The 18,318-nt window shown below is 39.9% G+C and overlaps 1 protein-coding gene across 1 annotated transcript in view; it reads left to right on the forward strand.

Moving 5' to 3' along the window:
• The window catches only part of LOC137871019 (heparan sulfate glucosamine 3-O-sulfotransferase 5), a 74,015-nt gene that overhangs the window by 25,557 nt on the left and 30,140 nt on the right, over positions 1-18,318 (forward strand). The window contains exon 2 of the mRNA XM_068708560.1: positions 10,615-10,690. The gene's annotated coding sequence lies outside the window, so the exon portion shown is untranslated. The remainder of the gene's footprint in view (positions 1-10,614; positions 10,691-18,318) is intronic.

The following is an 18,318-nucleotide window of genomic DNA, read 5'->3' on the forward strand; positions in this document are numbered from 1 at the left end:
TGAGATCTCTGGACCAAATACAAATACTGTTCTATTATGATGCCAGATTGTAGAGTTTTATTCCTGCTGGAAGTGTTGACTCAACAAAAACAAAGACGAGTGTTCGTCCTTGCTTACCATAATGCTCTTTGACGTGATTGTTGTCTGAATAAATAAATAAGATCCTGCACCATTATATGGTACAGCGTCGGCGTTATTCAGCAGCACATGAAAGTCCTGCAAGAGCAACATTCAGCTTTGTAGTTAACAACTGCTCATAATTTCTGCTCTATAAATTAGATTGGATGATCCAAGTATACCCGTTAGTAAAAAGATTCCAACCCTTCGCCTCAGGTAAGGGGCATTTATGAAACTACTTGCTGATTGAACTTGCAGCCTTTTTATCAATGGCGTTCTGATTTTAGCTACTTAATTAAAATAATGTTGACATAAGTCTTTGTCGATGCAACGGCCACTGATATTTTTCATGATTCCACCAGTGTCTGCAAATCTTTTCCAATCAACATCCAAATTAAAATGGATAGTCTAGCTAGATCTATACAATAGATGGACTTTGTGCTCCCGAGGGACCAGTAAACCCAGCGAGACCTTTCGCCAGAGCAAATCAATCTCAAAGTTCAACCTTTTAACTCTTTATAGGAGCTGCCAATTGATTGGCTGTCCCCGGTTATGAGTCGTCTTCAAGTCTGCTTAAAGACTGACCATCTTTAAAAGGCCTTCACATGGGACTGGGTCATGCTCCCATTACAGTCTGCCCAGTGGCTGGACAGACAACGGGACTGATAAAGCCGAAGGGTTCTTTCTTGATGAAGCTGATCGTTGAGCTGGACCGGGCTTTGCTTTGCTTGAAGGCTGTCACTTTAACAGCTGACCTTGAGCGGAGATCGTCGCCGTAATTTATAGCAAATAATGTTCTAAAGACTCCCATTTCTAAGATTCACTGTCACTTTGCACTCAACCATCACTCCGCCTCAAAAGACAATCTGCACTCCTGACAGGGTAGTCCCATAAAAAATATTGTCAGCCACCTTGGTGTCCTATCCAATTATGTGAAGAGGGAATTAATACTTCAGAAAGCTGCTAGTTTTTTTAACAGTTAGCCACAGGCACATGAAGACTGACCGGAGGCATCATTACTCTCTGTATGGGCGCCAGAATAGCAGTTAACTGATGAAATAGTTGCTGAATATTCAAATATTTCTCTTCATTATGGTCACGTCTCAGCTGAGCTTATTGTTGCTGATGTTTGTTAAAATACTCAAACACGTCTCTGTTCAGTTTCTGACTTTTTCGGCGTCCGAATTGAGGGGTTTGCTGCTGTGTTGAGGGCGCTGAGCCTGAGGGCAAAACTCTTGAATTACCAGTTGAATCCATAGACTCAACTGGTAAGAAGTGGATGTAGTCACCATGGCATCACCCATTGGTTCGCAGACTAAGGTTTTGAATCCTCAAGTTTGGCATTTTGGCAGTCACCAACTTGGTTTTTTGGAGTCTGCAGTGACACGTAAGAGAGGAGCAAAGTACAATCGAACACTGAACAAGAAATTATCAAAAGTTTTCTGTGCAAACAGGCCCACCAAAGGCTTTGGTCCCATTGCCAAGTAATCATCTACAGCTGCTAAACCAGGATTCCTCAATCGTTTTGGTCACCGTGTTAGATTTCTAACAAAGGACAAAGGAAGCAGTCAAGTTGTCATGTGATTTTTTTTTTTAATTTCTTTATTCTGTTTTAAAGAGAATGGACTGCGGATGTATTTCAAATATGTAGAACTTTATATGTAGAAATCCCCTGTGGTCTGTGGCTCTGACATTAAATTATTCAGAGCACATTAAGGCTGTTTCATTGTTTGAGCTGAACTCAAAAATGGGCATAGGTTTCTGTAGTTTGAGTAGGAGATTGAGTTGCTTATCTTTCCCTTTATAGATAGATATGCAGCTTTTCACCCAGAGGCAGGATCTGTATTATTTGCCACTCCTTAACCTCACTTTGTCAAGTTACCTTTGTGGCACTTGACGTTCAACTTGATGGGCTGTCTACCGTGAAATGGCATCAAGCCTGAGGCTGAGGGAAGGGGAATCTGCAAAGACCCTACAGGTGTTTACTAAGAAGTGTACTTTGAGATCCCTAATGTTTTGTTTGCTTCAGATTAAGCTTTGCCTTTCTGACATTTCTTGCTGTTTTCCATCATTGTTGTTGTGCCTATAACTTTCTTACTGATTGTCTCAGCGAGGGTAAATGCAGGCCGGTCTACAGCAAATGGCATACATCCCAAATGCCCCTAAATGTTAATTACATTTCACTAAGTATGTTTTTGCAATGAATTGTAAGATGCTATTTCAGCATTGTGGAATGTTATTTGGGGTTTTCAAAGTGAAGGGTTCATGATATTATCTTAATTCAAAACAAAATACAATGAATTTACCTCAAAAATTATCAGTGCAATGAAAATAGTTTTTCCATTGAATCAGTACATTTCTCATGTTAACTCACTCCTGCTTTGTTTCTCATGAATCGTTGCGACATGATCAGTTAATGGATAACAAGTATCATGTGTGTATCAAAGCCTGATATACCTTCTTCCTCTGTGTGGAGCTCTCCAGTAAAAACACATCAATGAGCCACACTGCTGCACTGGGTGACATGTTCCTTCATTTCCATGAAGACGCACAATGTAGTTTATTTAGACTCAGTCCCACATACACAGTCCTGCTGCCACAAATATCCATTTCAGCACCAAGTGAATATTTGAAAATAGTGCCGAGACCCTTTTTACAATACATGTTGCCATTTGACCAATTGTTAATATGAAAATATTTATTAGAGCTGCTTTAAAGATTATGGACATCAGGAAATCTGGCAGTTTTCAGTACTTTGCCAGGTGTTTACGTGTCACACAATATTTTACAGGTGTTAAGTTGAGATCAAAATAAAGGTTGAGTTTGAAGATTACTGTAGTCCAAGCAAAGGGGGGCAAAGCAGCTATTAGATCCTCCACTAAACGCCCTTGGCCCAATTTGAACTTAAAACAGGTGGTTGTGATCAAAATGAAGGCAGAGTCCCAAAGCGGGTGACATCTGAGCAAGGTCGCTGGATTTGATGTTGTGGCTGGTCTGATCCTCAGGCAAAATGGTCTCTAGTTTTAGTGTTTAGGGATTAAGTTTACAAAATTCTGACATATTTGTTTTAAAACTGCAATGAAAGCAAATTTAGGTCAGTAAGAGATTCATAATGTCAGTAATTGGAGAGATTAACTTTATTGTCCAGGTTTGGTTTGTAGACTTTGTCATGGTTCAGTTCAACTGACACATTTGGTTCAAACATATCCTTATTCATCATGTCATCCATCCGCCTCTATTTCTGTCCCATCCTTTTCCTGTTTCTACCTGCTCTCACATTGAGACCAACCATGCTGAATAAGTTGCGATCGATGCTGACTTGTGTTGCTGTGTAGAGTGATTCTGTTCGTCATGAGAGATGAAGCCTGCGTGTGGTGCTGCGCAGCTCAGGGCTTTGATGAAACCAGCAAGTCTCACCCATTAATAATTACAATCAGGCACACAAGGACATCTGTTTCCTGGGGCTGTATCAGCGCTTACACAGTAACTTGACGCAAGAGGGCTAAAAGTGGACTTGTGGTGACACTGCAGTTTTTCACTCAGCCAACCTCCCCCCCCTCTTTCCCTCTCTCCGAGCTGCTGTTCCAGCCCGATGCCAGGTCATGTTATAAATTAATGTATTAGCAGTTTTGCTTTGGCTCCCGTGGCCTGATAAAAACAGGTTGCAGAGGAACGAGATCCCCACAGCTGTGGAGGTGGGATAAGCGCTAGTGGACACGAAAGCTATTTGTCATTGTTAATTATTTGACTGCTTCAGCCCCACAAAAGACATCCAAACTAATTAACAAACACAACTAGGAGAGCGGCAGGGGACACTGTGGACGCATTAACACGGGATTGTTTTGGGCGTTCTTGAGTTTGACTCCAGGAGTGAATGACTTTATAAAGAAAACTTTCAAGTACTTTGGGAACAGATTTTGCCTACTTATAGGCATCCTGTTATTTTCATCTCGACAGCAATTCATTTCACTTGGAATAGACAGATAAGCAATTTTATGAGATTAAATATACAGTACATCTTTGTCTGCCTCTATTTTTATGGGTTTTTTCTTCTCTCTAGTAGAGATGTCTGTGAGCATTAAAACCATGCAATCCCAAACACAGTATGAGGAAATCACACCTTTGGTATCGGATGTGAATGTCTTCCTGGATTTCTCTTCACTGACTCCTGGTTGATGACCTTTTTCCTCTTCCCAGTTGAGTGGTTTTGTTCTGGTGTTCACAGACAGCTTGGGCTTTATTTATAAATGACACGTACCAGCCATCCTTGTGCTCAAGCTTGATGTGTGGATTCAGCTCCATTCGCTCAATGAAGACTGTGTATCATCGTCCTTTTTAGGCTGTTTCGACCACAGCGGATAGTCTATTTGATTTGGCATATATTTTACAGGAGGAAACCCACGCACACAGGGAGAATATGCAAACCCGGGACACTGGGCTTTCTTGCTGTCAGGCGACAGTGCTAACCATTGCACCACCGTGCCGCCCAATGAGGACTGTGAATCAATACCCTTAAAAGATAAGAATCAGTACAAAAGGTTGGCTCACTTCGTCAGTTGTCTGGTATAGTGAACGTAGTGTACAGCATGGTATAGTTTTGGGAGCTGCCATTTTTTTAAAATCTGGGTCGGGTGAATACGAATTTGTAGTCGCTATTGACGGTATTTTGGCTAATTAAAAATGATGGGTTTGTGAAGGATGTCCCGGGTTGTGCTAGTGTTGATTCTCTCTGACCAATCAGTGGTCTGCAGTGTTTTGACATCACCTTCTAGCCTCGGCTCAGCTCGCTTGGCAACTCGATTGAGGTGGTACCAAGAATGGAGTGGTTCTATTGGTACCATCCAAACTTTTTGCTGATGGAAACACAGAAACAGATAACCGTTCTAATGTGTAACGAACGTAACTGGACTGCTTGGTGGAACCGCGGCTTTAGATCTTTGGTACGTCTGGTTTGGAAGTGGTTGGGCTGGTCAAGGGTTTCGCGGGCTTCAGACAAACTGTAGAGACTGCCCGAACACGTCTAAAGACAAGCGCATTTAAATTCTAATCTTTGAGAATTCCGTGGTTGGATTGTTGGTTTCAAATAGCACTTTGTCTGAACCAAATTTACAGCTTAAATATGATATCTTGATGCCATGTTGAACCAGCATTGCAATGAGCTAATACTGTTACTTGGGGCTGCCAGGGTTATTCTATTCATTCTACATCCACAGTTTAGTAATTTCTAGAAACTCTTGCTTCTGGGTTTAATCTTTTGCCGAAGGACACTTCGACTTCCAAACTAATTATTTGTTCCATGATAAACTACATAGAAGACAACAGAGCTCTGGTGGAGCACTTTCTGCCAATAATCAGTACAGAATGTGCGTTGGTACCAGAGGTCCAAACTGTTGGTAAATGCGGTAGGGACACACTTTTAACAAGAAAACATACAGTAATCTAGCGGAAAAAAGGGCAAACATGTTCCATTTAACCTGCTGAATTGCCAAAGGATGGTAATTAATCTAGAAGGTTCAGCTCGTTTAGTGCAAAGCTATCTGTAGTTGTGTTAACTGCATTGTCAGGATAGTTTCTCCAATACTTAATATGATTACACGTAATAAAAGTTTTATATTTTCTCCAGAGGGAGCATTTTTTCCCCTTATAAACACATCAAACAACAGCTTCCATTAAACATTTCCTCTAGATGTAGTGCCCTTGTGCAGCTGGGAAATGTGTTTGTCCAATTAATCTTGCTAATGCTACTCAAAGTCATATCAGGCAAATTGTATTCTTATATTGTAAAAGCAGGCATGTTGTTTCACAAGCATCAGGGGGGAAAGGAGGAGTCGCCTCTCAGCTTCTTGAGCATTCATCCATAATGCGGCTATAAAAAAAAATGTTCTACCACCCCCCAACTCCTTCTTTCATCCATGTTGCTTTGGTGTCGGTGACAGTGAAGTTTAGCCATGAGAGACGGATCCTGAGGAACACAACTAGCCAATCAAACTAAAAGATAGAGGTGCAGACATTGATATGCAGTATGTAGCCACTTACATTTTAGTTTTATACAACTTGGGCCTTATTTTTGGCTGATAACAGTATACTTACCAAATATTTACTCATCCAAACTAAAAAAAAAAAAAAATCAGTGTTTCTCATTGTCACACATATTAGCATTTTCATCATTAGCATATGGCACCCCGAAGGACCTTTTTTCTTAGCAGACATTTCGACCAGAGTTGCGCTGATTGCTAGACAATGAATTGCCGGTAGTGGAACTGATAACTGTATTTATGAATTATTATCCTCTTAATAGGAATAATAATTAAACTATCTTTATTGCCTACTATCTTTTAATCTCTATTTTATTATTGTCTTTTATTATTATTATTTATTATTATTTATTATTGAGCTAAGTGTGTCGATATCAATTTTTATTAGTTTGAACTTTTTGATACTTCTACTCTCTCTTTCATTTCATCTACTTGATAAGAATACAACCACATATTTAGCAATGTAATTCAAATGTAATTTATCATCACGTCAAGTATCCCAGATTTGTCTTCTTTGTTCAACATACAAAGAAGACAAATCTTTAGACCCTTGACTCGAAAAAGGAAAAATCCATACAAAAACAACCTTTGAAGGAAAAAAAGAAAGAAGAAACCTCAAGGAAGAGCAACAGAGGGGGAATACCTCTTCTCCTCTTGGATTCAAAGTGTTTGGATTGAAGACTGTTGACCAGAGGAGACATCGAGGAACTACCATGTGCCACTGAGAGCCTGTTCTGTACCACAGAAGCCTGAAAGAGGGGGGGAGGCAACGTGTGATGTAATGATAGTTATGATAATTTATTATAGTGGTTGCCAGTGAAGCTGGCAGCATCTCAGCTCATTGAGCCAATTCTGAACGCTTTTGTCTGTTTTTTGGCTCTTCAGGCTCTTCCATCATCTCCTCTGCAAGAACTGCAAGATCTTTAAATTACAAGCATCAATTACTCCTAGTCATTGCTTGAAGTTATCTGCTCACCTCAAGCTCTTTAACCAAAGTTTAAGAGAAATGAAACAAAAGTTTGTGTATTTACCATGAGCCTGGTCTAACCCTATACGTCTTTGACTCAACATGTTTCTGTCTTAGTCCGAGCTGGAAAAAATTAAAATTGTCAATATTGGTCACCACCTTGATTGCCAGTCAGACACCAAATATACAGTCTTCAATCATAAATATGTCTTTGTTGAAATCATTTTCATTGTTTTTTCAAACATGAAGGCTGCATGAACATGGCAGTGAAACCCTTCAAAATTAGATTAATATAAATAACATGAAAAGAAAAATAAATAATAGTATTAGGCTGCAACTATATTTCAAACTGCATTTAAAATCCATGGTAAAGCTACATACATGTTATTATGTAGGTTTGTTAATACCTTAATGCTTGTTCAGTTGTTGCCTCTATACCGCACAGTGTTAAATACCATTTGATTTTTAGCAGTCTGCTCTTAACTGAGCCATAAAGTAACCTATGAGGCAATCCCTGATAGCTATTATAAGTCCTTATGTTAAAAAAAGAAAAAAAAGGTCTTTCCCAAAGCCAAACCGTTCTGCCATTTACATTTCTAAATTGTGTTCTACAAAGATTCCACAAATACAATACAATACTTTTCTCTTGTGCACAAAATTAGCTGTTTATTAAAAATATATATTTTGCAAATTGTTGCAATTGCACCCGTACAGTAAAATGACATCTCAACCATTTGTTAGAGACTCATAATAAAAAATTAAAAAAAGTTTCCTTGCCACAGCCAACAGCAACTAAGGAAAGAAAATATAATAGTTTTTTTGGGGTGAGGTCATTAAAAGGATTACACTAAGAGTACAAGACAGTTCTTGAAAAACACCCATTTGCATTTAAGAAGAGTTAAATTGTCTCATACTGCATGAACTGTTTTTCATTTGTTGGTTTGTTGTCTTAGAATTATCGTTCTCAGATCCCTGCAATGATGATATGACCAATAGAATGATGGCCTGAACTAGGAAGTTGTTCAATCTTGCCGGTGCACCAAGGGGAGTTTAAGATGGTGAGAGACAGACAGGAGAAAGAAAGAGAGAGCCAGAAATATTAAATAAAAGTGTTATCTCTATTTAACTATTGTGCGCCAGCCGCGGGGAATCCTCCTCTTCACCACTTCTCTTTGGTTTCATCAAGTGCAAGCACAATGTTGCTGTTAATAATTAGAGAGGTGTAAGACGCCGCCAATTCACCAGCAGAACAATCTGCTGCGCACGGAGCTGTCTCATTTAAATAATTAAAATGAATTTACTCTTGTGCGTATTTGCATAAAGCAAATTAATATTTGTTCTGCAAGGCTTGGCAAACACGTTCCCCGCCACCGCAATGTGTAAGCGTGGCGGTGATTGGCAGAGTCTGTTGTCCTACAGGAGCAGTAATCTCCACACTGCGGCAGTGATACCGTGCGCAGGTCCACGGCCTGATGTATCAGCCTATCATGTGTGACTAACTGGAATCCCCTCCCAACACAGTCGCTCTTTTTAGGTGATTAAAATGCTCATGGGCACCTCAGCTGGTGAGATTTGACCCCGTAGCCCTTGACCTCCTGTGTTCGCAATTGCAACATACCCCATGCATCCTGGTCCCCTTTTTAAGGCGAGAGGATGTTATAATATTCTAATAATTGCGTTTTGCTGACACTTAATTACTCTGTATGGGAGAACTTATAGCCGGATTTGAAGCAGAACATCAGAAAGAAGTGGCCTGCAGATTTATTTTGTCAGTGATTTTTCCCCCTTAGAGGCAGGATTATTACCTATGTCCTTCACAAGTGGACCTTGAAGACATGGAATCTGGTGATATTATTCTTCTATACAGTAAGCCTATTAGAGCCCGGCCAACACCAGTGTTTTGAGGCCAATACGTTTTCAATATTTGAGAGTTTAGAAATTTGCGGCAATGGTTGATAGTTATTTTTTGTACATAAATACGTAACAAAAACATTTCCATGTAAGGATCCTTTGAGTTTGGTTCTTAAAGAAAAGAAAATCACAAAAAGTCATTCCATTTTTAAGTAAATATTCAAAATTCTACAAGTCATTTTCTGAAGTCTCGTAAATAGTTGTTAATACACTTTTTTTTTTTAAGTATATTTTTTCGTTTTGTTTCTTTATCTCTTAGCCTCTGGTTCAGCTGGCCTGTGTACATGTTAGCCTAGTAAGCAACGGTATTAAAGAAAGACTATGGGCCCTATTTTAACCATCTGTACCGCAGGGTCTAAAGTGGATAGTGCAAGTGAATTTAAGGTGTGTCCAACTCTACTTTTCAAGTTAAACAGCAAATAGTCTGTGCACAAAGTAAGAACCAAGGGTTTCTTAATTAATTGTAGTGGTCCTTTTGGCCTAACATGAATTAAACCAATCAGAGTGTCCTCCTTTTAAAAGCCCTAGAATTGTATTATATTGATGAGTTTCATAATCTGTTTACTGATTAGGAGGGCACTCCATTTACTAATTATCGCTGTCCTTTGACTGGGGGCTGCTGAATTAATTAACTTAATTGTCTTCTGTCTCGATCTCCAGGTGACGTATGGGTGAACTCTTACACTGTGATCTGTAGCTTCTCTTTACCTTTTTAACCTGTTTTCACTGCTGAATCACTTTGACATCCTGGATATAACCTTCAAAAGCATATTGTTGACAGTTCTGTCTGCCTCTCTCTGAAATCACTTTTTAATTTTTCCCAAAAATTTGACAATATTTCTTCAGGGACTGCAGTTAGTGACAGTGTGGGCTCCATGGTAGCTGTGACAGGTCGACGGAGAAGCTGCGGGGGGCGGGGCTTAGTGAAGGGTCAATTGACTTGTTTGTGCTCTCTGGTAGGCACACCATGTGACAGATACACTAACCTCAAACATATCATCTGCATTTCTGTATCGCGGCTTATTGGCTGACACATACGCTGATATTTGCCCACACATATGGTCCAGGCTCCAGTGCCTATAAGCTGGTTCTGGTTCAAAGTGCACAGTTTTTGCAGTACTGTACCACTAGGGCGCCCATTTTTAGCATAATGGACGCCAGTGGGAGCTCACCTCCAAACCTTTGCAGTGGTAGCTCTGTTGCGCCACAGCTTCTAGCACTGCAGTTATGATACATCCAGTTCTCTCCCTCAATACACTAACTGGGCTGGTTTTAATTAACTGAGGAGGGGAGCAGCTTTACACCGATGAGTTGTGTTTTATTGTCATCTTTGGGTGTATTTTAACGGTCTCCCAAACTGGATGCCAGGCACTGTGTGCCATTTGTCACACAAACTAGACAGTGGATGAGCCTATTTTTACCGGGCTGGCAGCTGAAAATCAGTCAGTTGGTTTGTTCAGACATTTTCATAGTGTGACGGCTTGTAAATCACAGTGGGTGGAAGCAGGACATTTTTCATTGAAGTTTCTGCTCTGTTTCTGTACTCTTCACCATTTTCATTTGCTTTTTCTCTCTGTGTTTTAGATACTGGATCTGCGTGCTTGCATGAAGAAGAATCCAGGTGCAAATCACCACCTCTGGCAGTCATGAGGAATAGAGGGTATGTATTGATATCTCCTATTCACACAATACCGCATCCCTCACTCCGGCTGAGCAGCTAAACAAACTCTCCTTTCACTGATATGAGAGGTGCAATGCAGAGAGGTAAACAAACCAATATCTTGAAAAGTAAAGACCATTAGAACTCGGAATAATCTGTATAATGTACTGAACCGTCAATCAGAAATTAAGTTTAGGGGTGCAAGTATTGCGATATTATCTATTGTGATACTGTCTCAGTTTAATAGTTAATAATAATTAATAGTTTACATGCAAAGATTCGTCGGGCAGACAGTGGCTCAGATTTCACAAGAAGTAGGGGTCACACATAATCAGCATGTAAGAACAGGACTTGTATAGTATAACAAAGTATGATTTCTCTATGATCATTCATTTACAATTTTTATGTCAAAATACCATAATTTACACAGATGTTGTGCCAGAGTATTCACGTTTAGTATTGAACAGGCCTTCTATTTTAAATGTATAGTGTCCATACCCATTTTTCAGACTTCAGACAGCTCCTCCCGAGCCACATACCACATTATACAAGTGTATATGCACTTCTAATGATGAGTAAAATCAACTTCATGTGTACAATTGGTGGAGTGCCTCCGATGAATATGGGAAAAATTCTGACAGGATATGAATACCTGGTCCTATTTTAGTGCAGGATTTGTGTCTCTGATCTATGAAAGCGAAGACGGCATGACTTCATATTGTTTCTCTTTACCTTCCTCTTAAGCACTCTATGAAAACGTCTGCCTGAATTCTTGCTGAATCTGTTTTTGCAATTGATTGCACAAAAAGTTTACCATAAGACTGCAGGGTAGCAGATGCTGGCTGTTGTGTTTTGTTGATTGACTGTGGCAACTATATGCATTTGTTGATATCCCGTCTATACCCTCTACCTACAGAACTCCTTCCATTATTAACACTTGACTGGTTTAAATGATAGTTCCTGTTTATGATATTATGCGATCGGTTGCGTATGTGCATGAGTAAGTGTGCAGCTCTGCGGCAAAATTTGTAATTTCTTCATTTTACAATTATAAGGTTAGCAAAGTAAGTGCTGAGATAACATAGCTGTCGGGGGGGGGATTGTTGGGACAATCAAACTGAAGGTTAACAGCTTTGAAATCTTGATAATAAACATGTTTTTTATGCTTCTTCAACTGCAATAGCCATGACTGGAAGCATTCTTTTTTTTCAGGTTGTCAGTCTGTCCCATTCTCATGAATGCGATCTCAGGAACACCTTGAGGGAATTTCGTCAAATTTGGCACAAACGTCTACTTAGACTCAAGGATAAACTGATTCGAATTTTTGGTCAAATGTCACTGCGACCTCACAAAACACCTTTTTGGGCCATAGCTTAATAATTTATATGCTAATTATGACAATTTCATACAAAAGTCTGATGGGATAAAATGATGAAGCGATGACATTTTGGACAGACATGGATGTAAACTGCAACTTGATTAGTTTGCGGATGAAATTTTGCAGCGTTCCCACATTTCAGCTATTCAATTTGTGAGCAAGCCCACATTGTTATTATTACTGATTGGAAATTTGATCTCAATGTGTTCTTTTTCAATTTCTTCGTGCTACCGGCAACTTCTAAGGTGGAAAGTGTTCTTGCATGTTACTCAGTTGACATTGTGACAATAAACACACCTTTGTTCAGCCCTTACAGTTCAACAATTACAGTAAGTGATTAGTTCTGTGTTATCATAAAAACATAGATAGACTCATTGAAATCCCTACATGCATTTTTTGTTACGGCCTCGAGGGGCCAATGCAAACTGTGCATGTGTTTACAGTCCTTAGACGCCTCATCATGTTGAAGGTGGTCGCTGGCTGGTACACAGTAGGTGACTGTATTTCTCTACCCGACCTTGGCTTCTGACTTTGGCCTGTTTACCCGTCCTGTGTACATGGCTGATGATGAGACCTGCTGCCGTCTCGCCTGGCACGTGCTGTTAGCTTAGTACCAACCTCAACTGGATGCGAGTGGAATGGAGCGTAGGTAGGCAGAGCAGTAAATCCACACCGTGCACATCCATTCATGGGCCCACGTCGCCGCTCTCTCTCTCCCTCCTTCCCTCCAGCTTAGCTGAGCTACGTCTCTCTTTATACACGTTCTGTGGCACATGATTAATCCTACCTCTCATATCTCTTCCCACGTGTCAGCACCTTCGCTGCTTTATAGGCTTATTCTGAAATGAAGTGACAATTTCACTCTGAAATATCACCAAATTAAGACCGCTGGCATGTGTAAACAACGCAAATACACACCAAAAACCATAAATCAAATGGAGGGTGATGCCTAACTCTCCTATTAAAACTTTGTTGACCCTGTAATATTAGAAGGTTGTTTCGTGCGGTCGAGCTTTTTTTAGCTGATTCTACATTAGTCATCTCTCAGCCGAATACTTATTATTGATGATATTTGTGATGCTGTGTGCATTAGATCTTGAAAAATTGTATTCATAAATCACACATGGATTTTATTGTAGTGTAGGTCACAAATAAACATTTGGGAAATGATCATTTGAGAATAAAATGCCTATGCAGCTGATATATAAATTGAAAGTGCAGTTAAATTACCAAAAAATAAAAGATACTATTCGAAAAAGTTTATGGAGTTTTTATGAGTACACTATGAGTACACTTTACTATTTTACATACTTGAAGTTGAACTGAAATTCCATTATCTTTCACTTTCTGTGTAAGGAAACACAAGCTGTAATGCAGTTATTTTTAATATTTTTCTAAAAAGGTTTTTGCAGAAACCGTGTTTAAGTTTCAAGCCTCTGGGTGGGCATATCCCAGTCTTCTTGGATTCTTCCAAAAGAGAAGGAAGGGTGAGAAGTTAGCCCACGTAGAAACTTTTCAACTTTTCACTTATGGGTTAATCTGGAAAGCAAACAAAAGTTTTTGAGAAATGGTCAATGATAAAGACAGGTATTTTTAAGTATGAATAAAATGCTAGAGTGCATACAAAAAACACATCAAATAGAGCTTCTCTATCAAAAAATATACCCTGTAACAGAGGTTCAGGCTAAACTCTGAATGCCCCTCAAATCCTACAAAAGCCACTGGTCTAGCTAGCTTTCGCAGTCTGTCTTTCAGTGATCCACTTCAGTCCATGGCAATTGCCGAAACCTCAGCAATGAGTAGCCCTGTAACTTCAGCACTCCGTGCTTTCCAGTAATTGGAATCACAACACAATGTGACTAACTTACAGAGTAACGTAAGGACAGCTCAAATCACAGATATGGACTAGCGTGGCTAACAGCATCAGTCCCCCATGCTGGCTTGCTCTATGTTGAGCTGTTGTTTGAAGTGATGAATTATTTTTCACACATTCTACACAAACGTGAGGCGCAGAGCTGGAGCCAGCTGTTCTACTGTGTTTAAATTATCACCTGTCAGCATAAATACAGCATGCTTCTAAAGGAGCTGGAATTCAAGATTTTCAGATTCCGCCACCCCCCTTCCTCCACTGTCATCCATCATAAAGTTCAGGCAATGGAGGCCTATAGCCGTCGGTTTTCCTCATTTCCTCTTGAGATCACAGGGATTATGTTCAGTCTTACTCGGGGAAGCTCTGCACAGTGACTGAAGCAGAGTAGAGAAGGACAGAGTACATTTCTAAAGACATAAAGGTTCTATAAGCCAGCCAAAATATGGCAAATATGTCAAATCAATTTTACACACAGTGTGTATGAGTTTCTTGTTATTTAATAGATAAATAGTACATGTATCTTCCGCTAAATTAAGTTCTCTTATGGTCCATCCAGATTTAAATCAATATTTATCTCAATTTGTTCACGTAAATTCGACAACACTTCGTCAACTGTTTTTGTAGTCTTTGTCCAAGCTGATAGATTCAGAATGTTTACCAATGAAATCTGCACCCATTAAATGACGGACATGGGTGAGGGAACTGCAAGCTTGTCATCATTCTCCAACCCACCAAGCCTTATTTTGCAAATTTTCCAAATTCAAAATAGTTCAATCGCTAAAGCCATCTTGATCAAGATTTTCAGTCATGCACAACAAAGATTTTATAGTCCTGTAAACAAATAAAATGTATGATCCCTAAAAACACCAACAAGTAGTTTGTTTGCCAAGGGAGTTCAACTTTACACTTTATATTTCTTTCGCTAAGAATCCCTAAAAGGCAAAATATCACTTTTACTGTACAATTTAATCTTACACTTTGTGAGCTTTTTTTTCATATACTATAACTTATACCCAGTTTGTGTATGGGAAACAGCTCAGGCTGATCTCAAAACTGTTTCCACCAAAATTACAGCAGAGTAATTATGATTAACCTTTCCCACTAGACACAAAAAAACAGATGTTAGTATGTTAGTGGGGTTTTTGTACAGTGGGAAAAGGATATGTACTGTATCTTTTCCTTTTGTCTCTGTGCGTTCATGAAGTAAAGCTAATAAACAGGTTAGTTGAAACAAATCAAAATCCGACAAATCGCCTCAATTTGCACCACCCACGGCAAATTTGTGTCTGTTTGCATCCACTCACATCTTTACTTTGACATTATATGCCTCTGTGTCACCTCAAAATGTATGCACTCAGTCTGAACACACATAGTCGCACTGTGTATCACACGCTTGTCAAAGCAGAAAAGACCAATAACAGTAAGCATGTTTGTCCTGTCAGGTTGCAGTAAGGGTTCATGTTCAGAGGAATCCCCATTTTGATCCTTCTCATGACTCCTGCTCATCCTCACTCAAGCCTCTGCCACCGGCCACTGGCAATGAACAAGAGGTGATAACGCATAATAACACAATTACCTCTAATTCAATGCAAATGTCACGTCACAGGCAAAGATGGCCAGCCTGTTGTGGCTCGGGTTACTATAAAGGCCGAACACTTGCTTTTCCACACCTCCGGAGGTTGAGACGTTTCACCCCAACACAATAGTAGATATTGTATAGTCGACTTATTTATGGATCGACGCTTTTCCCTTTCAGCCCACAGGGCAGAGCTCCGTCCGCCACGGTCTAATGAGGCAGGAGACGACCTGAAATCAATAGCTGTCCCAGCACGATGCAATGAGAATGGCCCCAACAGTAATTAAACGTATTTCCCCACTCGGATTGGCCGGCTGGTTAGAGGTTGGAGAGCAGGGGAGTTGTTTTGCCGAGTTTGTCAGGATTTCGGTGAAGACAATTTTTTTTTCTCCTACTTTTTGCCAGCTGCGAGGTACTTTTAGTCTGCTGGGTAGTGTGTTTTCTGGCCTTGTTAGTCGTAATGCATAGAGAGGCCTTTAGTTGTCTACTTTGGCCCAATGTAAATGCTTGATGGAGTGCAAATGTTGGTGTTTTTGAACTGTATTTAACTTGACAAATCCTCCATGGACATAAACTGGCCTTTCTGCTCACCAATCTACAGGTAATCGTGTTGTAAAGTGGGAGGTTTTGGAAGTGTTTTTCTAGTCTGTAACTTGTCATTTGAAAGATTTCCTTTAACGATTACCTCGGTGTTCCTCAACAGAGCAGCACAGTCTTGTTTGACAGTGTAATACTATAGGTTATTATTGTTGTTATGGCCATCAGTTTAAATTTTTTATTTGTCTCCACAAAGTTTTTATATATTTTGTCAGAAAAAAGGAAAAGGAGGCTGGTAAGATGGTGTAAATAACAAACGTAACAGATTCTCTATTGTTGCAACGGGGAACAGATTTCTCTGACTTTCTTTCCAATCGTTTATTTACATTATTGGGGAGATAGCTCACCTTCTGTGAAGTTGTGAAATAAATGGCAGAAATATGGTGATGAAAGCCCCGCAAAAGCAATATCTAGGGCCATTGCCTCAGGTTTTGTGGGTTTTTATTGCCGCATATCGCTGACGGCCAACTCGGACAAGCTGCTGATATTGGGCCATAATTGAAGTTGATATTAAAAGACAGGAGCGATGCGTAAGTCATAAGAGGAGTGCAGGGGGGGGTCATCCCGGGCCAAACGACACACCAGCGTCACTGCAGTCACCTTTCCTGTATACTTGACAAACGGCCTCCACCAAGCTACACAGGGGGATCAAAACAGATACATAAACCACTGCCCTTCACACGAGCCCTTGACTTCAGTGATTTTGCGTTACGGTGTTGTTATCTAGATGCACTTTCGAGGCACCAGCTTGGAAGGAGAAAGTGAAATGACATCAACCTCACCTCGGGTGACCGCTGCATTACCGAAAAACGCACAAGACACATTTTTTCAGCAGCATTCTCTTTTTTTTTTCTTGCCACGCTAAATGTTTTGCCGACGACATGATTCCTGCAGGAAGGTTTAAATTAAGAAAAGGCTTGCTTTGTTCACATTCCAGAGAGCCAGAGACAAAATATCTTTGCACTTCTCGTCTTGCACCATGCCACATGTTCTTTGTCTATTTCTAGGATCATGTGCTGCAAGGTGCATGGGGCTGCCTCACTGTAATCTGTCACAGTGAGCACTGTGTGTCACTGGCATCCTGCCCTGGCAGCACAACTCTGAGTGTTTGCACAAAATATGCACTGCACAAATGTTTCATCTAAGAGGTAATTACATCTTTAAGTTATTTTTCTGAAAAAAATAACACAATCCAGTTGAAGACGCCCTGATACGTTCTTGAAACAATTTGATTTTACTCTGAACATTTGAAGCACTTTTTTTTTTTTTTTTCGCAAATCCGCTTAAATGCTGTAGTTGTTTTTTGAAATGTGATTAAACCCACATTTCTAGAGATGATGCGGCGTCTCGGACTGGCCGCTTTAATCAGATTTCCAGCTGTGCTTTATGTCACTTGGCAGCACTTAACGCTGACATCAAGTCCGGTGGGTAGTTGCTGGCAAGACAGGACTGCGTCGTCAAACTCACTGTTGCTGTGAGGAAGAAGAAGAAGCTTCCCTGTTTTCTGACCTGCCTCCACTTTAGTTTTATAGTTGATTCTGTTGGCTCAAAACTTCCTCCTTCCTCCTCTTGATGAATTCAAAACAATTTGCTACAACACTAATTGCATCTGTTCAAAAACACAGAATTTGTGTTTTTACTGCTGTTTTTTGTTATTCAGTAGTTAATTCAAATCGCTTTACAGTTTTTTCGATCGCTGTTGATCGACTGTCATTGAAACTTAACACTTCCTGCATAGATCTTTCACATTAAAAGCCTTCCATTGATTGAAGGGAAGTCTAATCCCTAAATGCGCTGAATAGCCAGATGCAGTTACAGTGAATTTTAAGCGTCATCACAAAGTTGGTAGTAACTGACAACAAAATGTTCGTTTAATGAAAAACAAATGAATAAAGCTAAGAAAAAAAATTATATCCGTGGCCAAGGGGTTGTGTGTCTGTCTCTTCGATCCATTGCTGTGAAAGCGATGTCTCGGGAACACCTGCAGGGAATTTGTTAAATTTTGGCACAACATCCATTTGGAAATAACGGTGAACACATTTTTGGCCATAGCAACCAGGATTCATATGCTAATTATTGCATTTTCACACAATTGTCTAAAAGAACAAAATGATGAAGCAATGATGTTTTGGACAAACATGGACGTAAACTGCAACATGACTGGATGGTAGAGGTGTACAACTTTAAGGCAGTAATTTGAGTGTCTT

Source organism: Cebidichthys violaceus, unplaced genomic scaffold (genome assembly GCF_023349555.1).
Source record: "Cebidichthys violaceus isolate CVI_PGR_0920_01 unplaced genomic scaffold, fCebVio1.0.p SCAF_14, whole genome shotgun sequence".
In the NCBI taxonomy this organism is placed as follows: Eukaryota; Metazoa; Chordata; class Actinopteri; order Perciformes; family Stichaeidae; genus Cebidichthys; species Cebidichthys violaceus.